This window comes from Morone saxatilis, unplaced genomic scaffold (assembly GCF_004916995.1).
Source record: "Morone saxatilis isolate NCDOM2014 unplaced genomic scaffold, NCSU_SB_2.0 Contig7, whole genome shotgun sequence".
NCBI lineage: Eukaryota > Metazoa > Chordata > Actinopteri > Moronidae > Morone > Morone saxatilis.
The window spans coordinates 9,266,628-9,282,275 of NW_023340246.1; positions in this window are offsets into that span (position 1 = coordinate 9,266,628).

The following is a 15,648-nucleotide window of genomic DNA, read 5'->3' on the forward strand; positions in this document are numbered from 1 at the left end:
ATCACGGCTATATTTTTATGGCTCTTCACTCCAGCTATCATCGTGTTATTTATGATTCTGTCAGTGCAGGGTACATAGGAGCGGTTGGGATATTTTTGCCAGGGGTTTTTGAATTCATACCAGCAGGAGTAGGATGGCCCGCTGTATATCACAATCTGGAAGAGACTGACAGCGAGAGAGACAGATGCAGACACATAAAGGACAGAAATCAGATAAAAGAAATGTTTCTTAATTCAACAAATCCCATGAAAAGACCAAAATTAATGATGTGTTAGAGTGTGTTAGAGTCCATCTGTCAATACTTTCCTTCCCTACCCTGTTTGCTCTCGACCCCAAACCCACTCATACTGATGTTATAAATCTTTAAAAATAACTCACAAATATATGATTTTATTTTTTTAAATGGATAAGTAATTACCTGCTGGGCACTGGGTACAACAATGGATCTCTATGGCACAGATAAATTAGATATAGGCCTATCTAGCTTTGGATAAGTGACAGTTTCTAAATTAATTTGGTCTTTTCATGGAATTTCTTGACAAGAAGCCTTATTCTTTATCTTTAACCAAAACATTTTTGGTTCCTTTATTTTCCAGAGCTATTTTGTACACAGCATGTAGTTCTTTCTGTGTTTATTTATTTCCAACCTTTCTATCTTTTATATGTGCATCCATCTGTGTGTGTGTGTGTGTGTGTGTGTATGTGTGTATGTGTGAGGCTTAATGGAATAGCTGAAAATCTAAAAAAGGTTTGCATTTATAGGCCAAAGGTTAGTTCAATCAGTTCTTTTGATTTTTATTCAAGTCAGATAAACATTAAAGTCAATAAAGGAAGTTTCTCTTCATGCTTGTAAAATCCTTTTCAGCTTATTTCTTTGAGGATGATGCTTCAAAAGCTGAAATCGTTGAGTGTTGCGTGTATTCACTTGCACGGACCATATTCAGTTGGAATTAGCCCTTTGTTTCCAAAAAGGGACATTAGAGGTGCTTGGGATACTGTAAGCATTTTAACTTTTTGTTAACTGCGTTTCATGACCATTTAGGGAAAAGTAAAGAAGGAAAACATGTTCTGCTGTTTCCAATAAGCAGCTGTATAGAAATAAAAATGCCAGTGTAAACTGACATTTATATCTCATCTTAAACTTTATGGGCCCTTCTGTTTTGAGGACAGTTTTATTTGATTTCCAATGGTAATGTCCTATGAAGGTAAATGAGTGTGAACAAGAAAAATAACTATATTGTGCAGGCACAACTGTACTGTAAACAAGAATTTTGATTGCGCCACATATGCTTTATTAAATAGTGTGTGTTTGCGAAAGGAAAATGGTTTAGCAATGATTTCAGCAGCTTCGTGTTTCAGATAGTGTTTGTTTTTACTGCCTCAAACATTAAAATGGAAAAACTGTGTCTGCCTTTTTAGACCTTGAATCATCTTTTATATACTCTTGTTTTTCCCCCTGATAAACAATGTCGCCATCTCCGGGAGGTAAAGCCTGCTTGTCTTCTTCACCACTCTCTCTTCCACTTCCCTCCTGATGTAGGACAGAAATTGGTCCACTTGAGAGACAGCTTTTTTCCACTTTCCATCTTTTTGAAACACACTTTATGTCTTATTTTTTCACATCTTTGTATTGGATCTCAGTATGAAGTTTTCCATGGCAGTAACTGCAGAGCGTACCTATTCTATGTAAAGCAGCTTTTTGTTGGCTAAGGGTCTGTTTATCTGTGTATGTGTGTGTATCTCAGAGAATTGTTGAGGAATTGCCGCAGTCACTGCCACTCCTACGATTGAAATAACACACACATAAACGAAACTGTCAGGGGGAGAAAAAGGAGTGGAAAGATCGGAAGAATGTGAGAGAAACAAGATCTTAAAGTAATGGGTAGATGTAGCTCAAAAGGGTTTTTATGTTTTGTGCCTCTTAAAGAAAACCCTGCATTCATGTCAAATCTGTAGGAACTGGAACCTCAAAACCCATACAAACTTGAGTATCTACTCCTTTCCTAATCCCTGCATACCAAAAGCTGAGAGGAATTCACCAAAATAAGAGCAAGATGTCTAATTCTTTAGGAGATAAGCCTAATAATAAGCATGTTACCGAAGAAGCTTTCATTTAAAGGAAACCAAACTCTGAAACACAGCTGTATCCATTTCCAGATGTCAACGCTATGCTTGAACTCTATCTTATACATCCATAATGTTTGTCTACATAAGTTCAGTCTGACTCACCCTGAATTACCTTTGTCCCCGCTATCACCCCCTCTTTATTTCTCTCTCCGTCTAACTTTCTTTGTCCCTTTCTTTCCTTTCTCTCTCTCCCCAGATGTCTGCTCACCAGCTGCGCTCAGATGGCTGAGAGGAGCAGACGAGATGGGTTTTTATAGAGCGTGCACGCACACAGACATCCGCACAGTCACGCACACCAACATACATGCACAGAGTATCACAGAGTAACCTGCCACAGCAGGGATCGAGGACTTTTGTCCCAGAGTTTAAAGATTTCTCTCTGTTTTCATTTTTCCACTTCTTTTCACTGTCTATGACCACATCAATATGAAACAGATGCCCCTAACTAACTCACATGTGAGTGCAGACAAACATGGCTTATGGTCAGAGAAGGTCAGGAATTTGGCTGTTTCTCTGCTCTAATCGGATTAGTGTTTCTTTTTTGTGTGTGTGACTAATATGAAAGTAATTAGACTGCAGCTTTTGGCTCAGAGAATGAGGAAAGTTTGTGGTAAAAACAGGGTTGATTAAATAACGTTTATTAATGTTAATTCAGTATTTTCTCTTAATATGTAGAGCTGAATATGATTTATACCAAAGCTTATAAGAAATATATAGCTGATTATGTGTTTTTAATTCTGCTTTAGCTGTTTAATAGCTGTTTTTCAGCTATAATTATCTAATAATGTAGTAGAGGGCCTCACAGCCACTTCTTTCTCTGTCTATGACACACACACACACAGCACTTATCTAGTGACTGTTCCAGACTCTTCGCTAAGCCCTAACCCCTTAGTTGCTGCTATGCCTGTTAAACTTTCAGTACTCGCGTAGTACATGTGCACTTTACAATAATAACGGTGGCAGATTTACCGCTCAAAGTTCTTCTTAATTTTAGAAACAATAGGTCCTTGATTTCAGAGAAATGCAGACTGAAGCGTTTTCAGCCACTGACCAATTTTGTCAGCTGAAACTACGTTCCTCGCAGACATTATCAGCTATAGTTAATTGGGCTCCATAAATTTGTTGTAAACAAGAAGCTTGTAAAAGGAGTATTAAACTTGATGGTACATAATATCGTTCTAAAAGATGAGGTTAAAGCTTCATGTGCCAGGTGAAAAGTCAGACGCTTGTTATTTATCGATGCAGAAAGCAAAAACATGAAGAAACAGCATTTTTATGGTTTTTATGTGTAGAGATAGTTAGTTCTAGTATATTAAGTATGATATGGAAAATATAAGTACCAGGGGAGACGTGTGTGATTGGACAATTGCTCTTTAGGGGAGGGGTTTTACTAAACTGTCAACTGGCTTCAATTTTCACATTTTACTGCAAAAAATGGCCATCTGTGTATCCAGTCTGTGTTGTTGCCATGGTGACAGGGAGGCCGGTATGATGCCTGCCCCTCTGACCTTGAGTAAACCATAATGAGACCTTCTGCGTGGTTTCCCTCTGATCGACTTTTGATGGTGACATAACTGCTGGGGTTATTTTCTTGACCTCCCAGCAGAGAGACCAGTTTGTGTGTGTGTGTTGAGGAGGGGTTGAAGGGGAGGAAAGGAAGGTGAAAGTAGGGTCATGGGGCGAATGTACTGAACAGGTTTCAGAGGATGTGAAAGACAGTGGGCCTCATGAGTAAACATAGCTCTAGTGTGAGATGAGAGAATACTTCTAAGTGTGTGTCTGTGTTCGGTGAGTATGTGTGTGTGTCCATACATCAGGATTACTTTCCCATGTACTACAGTCCAGCACCTCCTGACCATCATCTTGTATTTCCTAACTCTGAGATGATAAATAATCGTCTCAGGTCATCAGTCAGGACATGAGAGGGTTCCATGGATGAAAGGATAAAGTGTTTGGTCAGATCCACAGCTTGTTGCTGACACTTCGCTCTGTCCTTCCCGCCCTCTTCTCAGCAGTCTGTCTCCTTTTTTGTTCTGCCCTCACCACTGACCTTTGATCTCACAGCCCTTTGCTGCAGTCATTTGAGATCTGGAAGAGGCCAGTCATAAATCTGTTGTTAGGAAGACAAGCGGATCATTGAGTTTAGCTTCTGGACTAAACCTTCACTGACATCAGACTATAAACACCACGAGAGATGAAAAGACAGTTTGTGTTTTGAAAAGGATAATTATGAAGGATGAGATGTTGGATGTGTATTAAACCTTCTTGGTAAGCTTCCACCAACCTTGGCAGTACTGCCTAAGTTAGCAGAGATTTCCTCATTTTCTCTGAACTTTCAGTTAACACATAAACATTCGCAATTCAAATTAAGTTAATTTATTCAGCCCATTATCACTTGTAATCCCATGCTCCATGTCTCCCTGGGCTTTACAGCCCCTCATCAACAACATTTCCACACTCAGTCCAAACTTTATATTAAAACAAGGAAACCAGCTGCAACATCCCTGCTCTGATTCCTGAGACACTTTATTGCACATCCTATCATTTTCACTCTCTCCATGTTTCCTGTCTATATCTTCTGAAATTAAGTGGCATTTTTAAATTTTCTTGATAATCAGTATGCCAGACGTTATTGCCCTTAATTGCTAGAGACAGCTGAAAAATGACAGGAAACGGGGAAGAGAGAGGTGATGATACGCAGCAGGTCTACAGGTCGTAGTTAAACCCATGGCCGCTGCAGCAAGGACTCAGCTTTGGTACATGGAGCTCCGGCTCTACCAGGTTTGCCCAAACAAGTTTAATTATTATTATTTTTACACCACAATCAAAATTTAAACAACATTTAAAAAACACATTTTCTCCCATAATCTGGACATTGTAATTACATAAGAGAGCACTAAACAAAAAGGCTGCCATACTTGAAAAAACCCACATCTGAGTTGAATATATATACAACCATGAGGTGTTTTAATAAGACAGGGAACACAATTGCCAGTGGCTGCACTAGAGATTTGGCATGCGGATGAGAGGGCACTTCCATATTTCATTTCACATTCATTTTCAAAAAACTCTCTTGAACACTTATTGCTAGTGCAGGTTTCTGACCCCATACACAATCACACAACCATCAAATAAAAAGGAAACTAATTCTAAAAAATAATCTGGGAGAAGAAATAGTCCAAAAGTAGGACAATAACCCAAATTTACTGTAAATATAACAAGATAAATTCCAGTTGACCAGAAACACTTCTTCACATGTTCAGGCCTGAAGTATTTATATGGGGCTAGTTGTGGTGGGTGTATGGTTGGGCAGTTAGGTTGGATGCTGAGCTTTGAGATACATGCTATCATCAGCATGTTAACATACGTTCAGTGACAATGTTAAGATGCTGATGTTAAGCAGTCATAATGTTTAGCATGTTAGCATGCTAAAATAAGCTAATTAGTTTTAAACAGTAAGTACAGCTGAGGATGATAGTAATGGCATTATTTTTGCAGATATTTGGTGAAAAATGTATCATTTACAAATAAATTAGAGAGAAGAACAGAACATAAGACTGAGAGACTGAGAGGAAAGAGGACCCAACCTGTTTTAGAGGGAGGCAGCAGGCAGAGAGCAGACACAGTTTCACATTCTTTAAACTTGGGTAGGGCTGATGAGGGCTTAAAACACACAAAAAAACAATTTTATATATTACGAGGAGTACTTAAGTCAGTGCAGGGAGACAAACACTGGAGTCATTTAACCAGAATTTACCAATCCTTCTCAGCAGAAAGATTTTCATATCCTTTGTGTTCGGTCACAAACTCTCAGTAAAAACCCAAATAAGAATTCCTGTTAAATCTGAGCAGCAATTTCATCTTCAAACCAATTGCTCTTGACATTTTACCTTCCAACAAGTACGAACCACAAAACATAGTTTCCTCTCTGCACATCAAGCAGGCCAATTTTCAGAAGGGAACACTTGATGAGCCCAACAAACACATACAGTTCGTTCTCTCTTAGGCATTCATGCTGTTTGAGTGCAAAAACATACAAACACCCAGACCAAAACAAAACAAAGCAAAAAAATAACTTCTCCATAAATCCCCAAACTACCCTTGATTAACCATAACCAACCCCTAAATGATGGTAGGAATGCTGAGGAGAAAGCAAGAGAAAAATAGAGTGAAATATAGGAGAAAAGTGGAGAAACAACCAGAAAAATGTGGAAAATAGGCAAAAGTGGAGAAAAAGAGAGTTGTCGAAGTTTTACAGTCTGGTTAACGTTTTCTATTTCTTCATAGAAATGCGAATGTGTTGGTGATATTGTCTGACCGTTGCGGTCACCCCATGGCTATGGTTTACTTGACTGCAATTAAAATACACATTGCTATGCAATTAGTCGTTCTGATTTTTGCTTTTGTTAATGATCTGCAAAAAAACATCAAAATTGTGCCAGGAGCGGCACAGCATACAGGCAAACCTCTAAGCTGACATTCAGAAAATGGAAGTAACTTTTGTGCAGATTTGTAATGGTTGGATTGGACTCACTGGTTTGTATGACAGGTCAGAATGGGATGTTGATGCTGGCAATCTACCCATGTGTAACAAATTAAGGGTTCAAGAAACTTCATAAATATAGACTCAGTAATTGGTTTGGAATGATATCAACCAAAGAATGAAGGGAAAAGGAAAGAAAATGATTCAATATACTGAGTCAACTGAATCAGACATATAGCTAATGTTTGATTTGTAGCATGAAATTAACTCTCAACTATTAGCTACTAGTGTGACTAAAACACATTACTTATGTTTATAAATGTCACATTCCTGCTGTATGTACCCATTAGGTTCCTCTTTCAACATACTGAGTATTCAAGCACCATATTAACACTGCTGGAAGTCAAGCCGTTCTTAACACCTAACTTGCTTTTCATTATGGATTGGAACATCACTTTGTTTGCTGTTGTTGTTGTTGTTGTTGTTGTTGCTCCAGAAAAAAGTGCACATGCAGTGGCAGCGACATGTGCACACATACCTCCTAATCACACACAGACAGGGTCATGCACACTGTATGCAGGAACTTGCCAAAGACCAGGAAATGGAATGTACATTGACCTTTGCTCTCTGAGGGAAAAGTATAACCTTCTCTTCTCTTTTATGATAAGTTGATGATTAAAAAAAAAAAGTAGATTAGCTTGTCATTTGACTTGCTTATTGATGGCCATGAGAATTGGCTGTACACTTGAGTAATGGTAGACTAGCAACAGTTGGATTAAAAAATGATTCTTTTAGCTGATTTTGGCAGCCCATGAAGTGATTAACATTGTGTGTCTGCACAATAACTCATCTCCCAGTATTAGCTCATTAGTGACAGATACTCTCACAAACACTTACTTGCACAGAGCTAGTGAGATGGCAAGATACACAGAGCCCCAGATGATCCAAGCTCCCTTCTCCTCTGTGATTGATGGAGTTCAAAGTTCACGAAGTTACACTGACGTGCCCATATGTTAGATCTCTGTTAAAAGCAGCACTCTGGTGCATCAGATATAAGGTTGACCATGGATAACTAAGGGCTAAATGCTAACATCACCACAATGACAATGCTAACATGATCATGTTTAGCTCATGATAATGTCACTGATTTAAACCAAAACATTAGACAATTAAAATCCTGACAATGGTACTAGAATCCACCCGAATGTTGTCTAGACATACTAAAAAACAACCATTTCAACAGTGTGGTGTCATACAGCAAAAGCCAGGAGATCACCAAAGTCAGAATGATTCATCTGCTGGGAACCACGAGTGTCTGTACAAAGAGCATGGCAATTCATCCAACGGTTGCTGAGATATTTTAGTCTGGATGGAAGTGGGTGGACTGACAGGCAGACAGCCCAACATTGCTGTGCTGCTAAAAAACAAACATAAAGCCTGGCTTGTTCAGACCCTTAAAATGGGTTTGTTAAAAAGTGACCTCTGGTTGGCCAAGTAATGACTGTCAATAAAGCAGAGGTACAAGTAGCTTGACATTGTTGCAGAGCTGAAAACTTTTTTGGTTGATGCCAGGGACTGTGGTTTGTACAGTGAACCCTTTTTTCCAGTCAAAATTTGTTCCTGTAAACCGTGCCTATGGTAGTCCCAAACTTTTACCAAGTCTTTAACCGAGTCTGGCAAATGAATTCATTCTTTGTTTTTAATGCAGCACATTTCACACAATCTTTGCATTAGGTTTTGCAAATTAATCTCATCGTAACTGCAGACTTTGCGACATGGGTACGTTTTGCAATACCTGATTGCGATGATTGTCAGACTTTCATTCAAAAATGTAAAGTAAAGTTAGAGATTTAAATTTTAAGTCTTAAATAAGTCATTTACACAGCTGGATCCAGACTGTTCTCAGTGAAGGCCAGCAGGACTTATCTGATGAGGGTCATGGGTTCATTTTCACATCCAGCAGAAAAGACCACATGTCAAGGTAGGGTAACATGATAACATCTAGGGTTTTATTTTAGGGCCATAAATATATGTATGTATCCACTTCACTAGTTAATTGCAAAGTACCTCTTGCAATAATTTATGCATGACAGTAAATTAACTGTCTTGTAGCTGGCTGGCATTTTGTTTCTGTCTGTATAATTAATATGTCATTTTGATGAAAAATGAGCAGCTGTGTCAAACTTTGGAGCTTTGGATGAGTTTATTTTGGTTTTTATCTTGCCGGGAACATTGCTGTTAAAGTGGAACCAACAAACCCAGAGTCTGCAGATTTAGCACAGTCTGCTCGTGTTTTTCTGACCAGCCACACTAATAATGCATAACTCCTCGAAAACATTTGCCTGGGTTGCTGTTTGGAGACAAGCTGTTGGGACTGAGACAGTTTTTGTGATAAATTACACAAGAGTCCTTCATCAAACTGAAAACAGCCACTAAAAAAATTCCCCTCTAAAGGCTATTTCCACTTTGAAGACAGAAATACATTACATTTTCAGAGAGCCTTCAGGAAGTGATAACCCGTAAATTATCCATGCCATACAGATATGTAGATCTGTTGATATATTATGCTTTAAAGCTAAATGCATGCCCACAGTAAATTCTGGAGGCCAGTTATAACTTACTGTTTCCCTATATAGTGACAAAGCTATACTTAACCACATACAGGTGTGTTTTTGGCACGAGCTGCGAGCTGGCAGGTGTGTTTGTTATTACAATGTGATAATGACTATCATTACAGCCCAGGTAAGAACAGGCGTGTTAGCAGGAGGCAGAGACGGACACAAGAGGAAAGCAATAATGCTTTTACCAGGATGTGAGCGCACAACTGGTATTTCTGCGCCATAAACACACAGTTATATACACACAGACACACACACACACATACATACACACTAATCAAAACAGTGAAAGAGATACACAAACAGAAACTCACACAAATTAGCACCTTGGTGATTTACATTTAGCTCCAAATTAACCCTTTAGAGGGTATCTGGGATGAAAATAAATATATTATATTTACAGATGTCCATCATGTTGAACAGTAGTTTCTACAGTAGTCCAGAAAGGACAAACTAAACACATCCCTTTGTGCTTGTAAGGGGAGGGTGAAGCGTCAGAGTTGCGATCTGCTGGACGCTGCTAAATCCTACACACTGGTCCTTTAATATTTTGACCTCTATTGCGGTCAGAGATTGGCGTTTTTAAGTCCCCGATATGACAACTAGAATATGTATTCCACAGAAAGTGTTTTTTTATTTTTTTCATGGATTAACATGTCAGCCTGAATCCCCACACAGCCGTCGCACACACACACACACACACACACACACAGATCCAGGTAACTATGGTTTGGTTACAAACTGATATTTTCTCAGGCTTGCTCTTTAATTCTGCTGCCTCACCATCTGGGGCAAATCCATTGAAGCTTTTCAGTACCTCCTTGGGTGCTGTAAACAGAAACAGGCAGATGTGTGCACACGTGCATAAGCACACACGAAAACACACATCTTTGAAACAGTATACTTGTGAGGGCTTTGACTGACTATGTTAAGTTTGCTTCATGACCAACTTTAATCTTCAACCCTAATTCTGTTTCTACCTCGAGTCCTAACATAAACCTAACTCTTAAAACATCATAATGTTTTCTTGGTTTTCTATGATTGCAAGCACATTTATTTTTCATAACATTAGAATCAAAAGTGCACAGGGGGAAAAGCTCCAAAGAAAGCATTTTTTTGTTTTAAAATGTTTTAATGACTGGTCTTTGTAGCCAAGACAATTGATATGGAATGATAAGCACTGACTCCATCAGTGATAACAGCAAAAGTGTCACATTTGTGGTAATGATGATGATAATTGCAACAATTTTAATCCTAAATGGCATGGTATGAATATTTAAAGTGAGTATTATTGCTGACTCTTTGCCGTCTTAGCAGCTTGTTTTGTTGTCGTAATGTTTTCAAAGTCATCATGCACTTAAATGGTAATACATCTGCAATGCTTTCACCCAGTCTGTGACATTTTAAAGGTTTATCCCATCTTTGTACTTTCATTACGCTCTGTCTTTTCTTGGCTTCTCACTCTTACTGTGTGCTAGCTAAGTGCTACTTTAGTGGGATTGTGTGGGTTGATGTGTGTGTTAGAGAGCAATGTACCAGATGTTATTTTGCAGGAGAGAGGAGACCAGCCTCTCATGGCTAGTAATAAAAAAGAGAATTGTTACAACATTATTGTGGTAACATATAAGCATCTCTGAGAATACAGCAGTCGAGGTTAGTCTAATTTAAAAACTGGTACCACAATCTAATCAGGCACTTTTAACTAATGCCTGATTGATGGTTAATAAACCATTTACTAATGTTTTAGTTTAGAAAGAAGGTAAAGAACTTTGTAGCTGACATCTCAATCACGACAACTGCTTTGTCTTTTTAGCTAGCTCTTTTCAACTGCAGACTTGTCGAATGATTGTAAGAACCATTTATTATTAACTAGATTGGCATAAAATGTGGTACAGACATTAATGGTTCCTAGATGATGAACCCTACTGACTGTTGTGATCCCCTGATTACTCTAAACTACTGAATGGATTGTCAGGAAACAGCCATTCATGTCTCCCTCAGGATTAAATGTAATATATTACTCCTTAACTTTTCATCCAGCTATCATCAGGTCAATTATAATTCATCCTAAATTCTGATTTATAACCAAAGACCTGCAAAACTAATGATAGGCCCATCTTTGTCCGCTGTACTGTGAGTTTATTGCAGATTAACAAATGTTAGCATGCCAACACTTTCAACTTCTATATAAACATTATCGCTGCTTATCATTAGCATGTCAGCATTGTCATTGGGAGCATGTTAGCGTGCTGACATTAGCGTTTAGCTCCACTGTGTCTAATTATAGCCTCAGAGCAGCTAGCATGGCTGTAGACTCTTAAGTCTAGTAAAGGAGTGTCTTATTCAGTCCCTCCAGGAAATCACACCATTTCTTTTTTAAATTGCAATGCATGTTGGGATGTTTTTAGGCATTGTTTCGCTATTAAATTGCAAGAAAAAACATTTAATTACAAAAATATTGGCATTTTTTATATAATTGATTAGAAATCGAAGGCTACAACTAGTAGTTTGGTGATTTATGGCTCAGAGTTTTGCCTGGGGGACTGCTATGATTGGTCAAAAGTTGCGGAAAAGTTGCAGTGATTGGATACAATTGCAAGGTCATGCAGAATTCACTTGGGATTGGTTGAATTTGCGTTAATTCCTGTGGAGGGACTGCCTATTAGAAAGCGTCACCAAAGAAATGAATTTATCTTACTTTAATTTAACAGAATTAAACTTAAACATTTGACATATTTTTTGCAGCCACATGCATGTGAGAGACATGTGAGAGACACTGCAGATCTATTTATGGATTTACTATTGACTAACTGTTCCTATAAAAAAAAAAACTAATGATTTTCGCTGCTGTGTGTCAAACTACCGATCTGTCTCTGCCTCTCTGTTAGCGGCTGGTTTCTGCACTGAAGCAAACAAATCTGTATTCCAGCGTCGGCCCCGGTCCAGCTGGCCAAACTATTTACACTGCCAGGCATAAACACTTAAGATTTGGGATGAACCCGATTTATTGCCACAGCCAGCCAGTTGTTTGGCATCTAATGTCACCAAAGACTATTTCTTTGATTAGTTTGTTCCACAAGTATGAGTTATTATTATTGTGCTGCCTAATATAATAATAATAAGAGGATCAGGTTTTGCTTATGACAGCAATTCATAATCTCTAAGAGCAACATCACCCACAGATATCTCACAATGAAAACTAGAGACTCACTCAAGTTTTCCTGTGACACAAATACACAAAAGCAGACAGGCATGCCTACACACACTCTTTTTTTTCTCCAGCTCATGCTATTGCTTTTGCTCTCTTTCACACACAGACAGACACTCATCGTTGTTTCTCACAGTCTTGTCTTGCTGTTGTTTGATTTACTCTGTGGCCTCTGACCCCGGCTGGGCTGAGCTGGATGGACTCTTGGCCCTGCTGCTGCTCCAACTGGTTCATCTCCAACATAACCCCACTGGACCTGTGTGTACGTGTGTGTGTGTGTGTGTGTGTGTGTGTCTTTGCATGTCTAGATAAACACATTCATGTGTGATCAAATCCTGTTTCACTATGCCGTCCAAAAAGCACAAGCTCATCTTACTGTTATTTGTATGTTGCATGTATAAAATATCTATTATTCTGTTGTGTTTTGCATTAAAAGCTGCACCTGTGCTTTCCACTGCTTCTAACTAAGGGTTAAACTAAATTCAGTTGTCTTTATATATTTCTTCACAAATGAAAACCTCTTGTCAGTGCTACACCTTATTTCAGTGTTTTACAAGCTGCTAACTGACCTTTTGGTGTTATTAATTTCCTGTTGTTGTGAAGCCCAAATCAATTAAAGATGGTAACAGTGATGTGACTCCATCTGACCTTTGCCTGAGAGTAGTGAACAGTGGGAAAGAAAAGAACTGGATGATGATTAAACAACAATTTGCAGTTCTATTTAACAGAAAAACTGAATAAAGCAAATAAAAACTGACTGAAATTTTGACTGAGCTTTCTTTGTGGTCCACTTTGACACTTTAGCCCACTTGTTTTTCACACCGCAAGTCCTTCACACCCCATCTGTCTTATGTTAGATTGTGGATAGGCGTCTTCATGGTGGCCCTCACAAATGTGATTATCATATAATTTAGAAAATGTTATCCTCTGAGGATTATAATTGACGTTTTAACTTTACTCATAAGATCCTTCTGCACAATGTGGATAGCTATCATAGCATCTACCTCTGTCTCTCTAATCTGAATTAATACCTAAAAAGTTAAAACAAAACAGTGTGGTGATAGATATAATATCTTTCTGGACTATAAGAAACAACTAAATCTGTTGTAAATAAATCTGTCAGCGCTTATTTGAACAGATAACTCACAAAGGAATCTTTTGTCTTCATATTTCTTTGATGGCACTTCTTAAAGTCATAGCTGTGGTATTTTTTCTAAACATAAGTCTCATCTTTGAAGGCGGTCCATAGCTCCGAGTTTTTAAACAGATGTGGGATTCCCACTGTTTTCTTCCTTGCATGTACAGTCCCATATAAATACTGAGTTAATGGACTCTCACTGTGGGTTACAGCTTCTTAAAGTTATTTTTGGGTTTAGCTTTTAGATTAGATTGAGACCACTTTTTGTTTTGTATTTCTACCAGCAAAATAAACAAAAAAGATATAATGTTTTAATTGGTGAGCCTAGGTGAGGTGCTGCTGGGTGGATTTACCTTTTACCAAAGCCAGGCTCACTGTTTCTCTCCTTAGCACTTTTTTGCTAAGCTAAGCTAACTGACTGCTGGCTCTAGCTTCATATTTAATGCAGGTATCAATCTCATCTAAGTCTTGGCAAGAAAGCAAATGAGCATATTTCCCCAAATCCCTTTAAATTTCTATATATATTATACATATGTTTATATATCTCTGTGTGTGTGTGTGTGTGTGTGTATGTGTGTACAGGACAAGAGTGCACTTTCCAGGACAATTTATCTTGAGCTGGCTATAGATTTGACTTATTATTTCAACATAGGCATGTGTTTTAAAGGCATATAAAGCACCTAATTGTAACCACTTCAACCTTTTGTATCTGTCCTGGCCCGCCCACAGACTAGTGACTGGGCCGTCCTCAAGTACGCTTTACGCATGCACATGCTCTCTCTCTCCTGTGTAACATGATTATTGCTGGCCCCCATAGCGACTGGCCCCCAGAAAGTGTTCCCAGTTTCCTTCTCTTATGTATCTGTGACTCTATGAGAACTGCACGACACACTTGCTCGGCTCAGTCAAGACGCTACACTGCTTAAATGCACCATAGTAACACATTTCCTAAGCAGCCTGTGTTATTGGGTTAGTTCTTTTCCTTGTTGTGCAACACACTAAACGTCTCAATCCCTTGTTCTCAGTTCCCTCTAAGCCCTTGATAAGGAAGTGGACTGAATTTTTTTCGGCCCTTTCCAGCGAGAGTGACCTAAAAGACGACGGGAGATGGGGGAGGTATGTGTTACAGTACAATAGCCGGTAAATCTCTCCGCAGTAACCACACCAGAGCACTAAGCACATGCTTATGGAGGGAGGCTAATCAGCTTTCTTCAGATGGGCTAATGTCCTTACAGTGGCTGAGAGGGGGGCCTATATTTAGCATCCACTCTCTCTCTCTTAACAGGGGATAACATTGGCCCTGTTCTCCTCTCCATAGCTCATCTCTCTCTGCTTAAATTCATCAAGAAGCCCATGCTGGCAGACATGAAGGGAAATGAGTGAGGGCAAAAAAACAGAGGGTAATAAAGCTGTGTACTCAACAGACAAAAACATGCAAGTTATATTAGATTCATACACAGCAGGTTGTTTGAAAGTCCGTCAAAGAAATTAGGTCAAAGTTGAAGATAAAGAAAAGAGAAAAAAGCAGGATAACCAAAAGTTAGACAGAAGAAAAAAACATATCAAAGAGAACATGAAAGAAAGACTAAGTAAAATATATTTTCTCAGTGTCAGCAGGGAAAGTGACATCTGGAGGCTGAGGCCTCTGGGCATTAGAGGGAAGCAGACCTGGAGCCAATCAACTCAGTCAGTTACCATGTGTCCCTGGAGACCAAGGCTGTGCTGGTAGTAAGGTCTGTGCATATACATGACATCTACCTGCTGTTGCAAATAAACTCAGAGCTAATGAGTTCTGGCAAACGGTGCGATGACGGCTGTTGACGCTTATCCTGACGTCTCTTGGAGAGAAAATCTGTCACGTTCAGCTGTCACTTGCTGGCAGCAGCAGTGGCATCCACTGGGATTGTGCGGGCACCTCGAGACATTGACCTGACGAAGACACCTCTTTCAAAGTCTGGGCAGCAAATCTAAATGCCAGAGCTGTGTACCTTGGCTTATCTAAGGTTCAGTATATCCAATAAACATCATCCAGATTGTTATTATAGGTAGTAGTGTGTGTGTCCGTGTGTGTGTG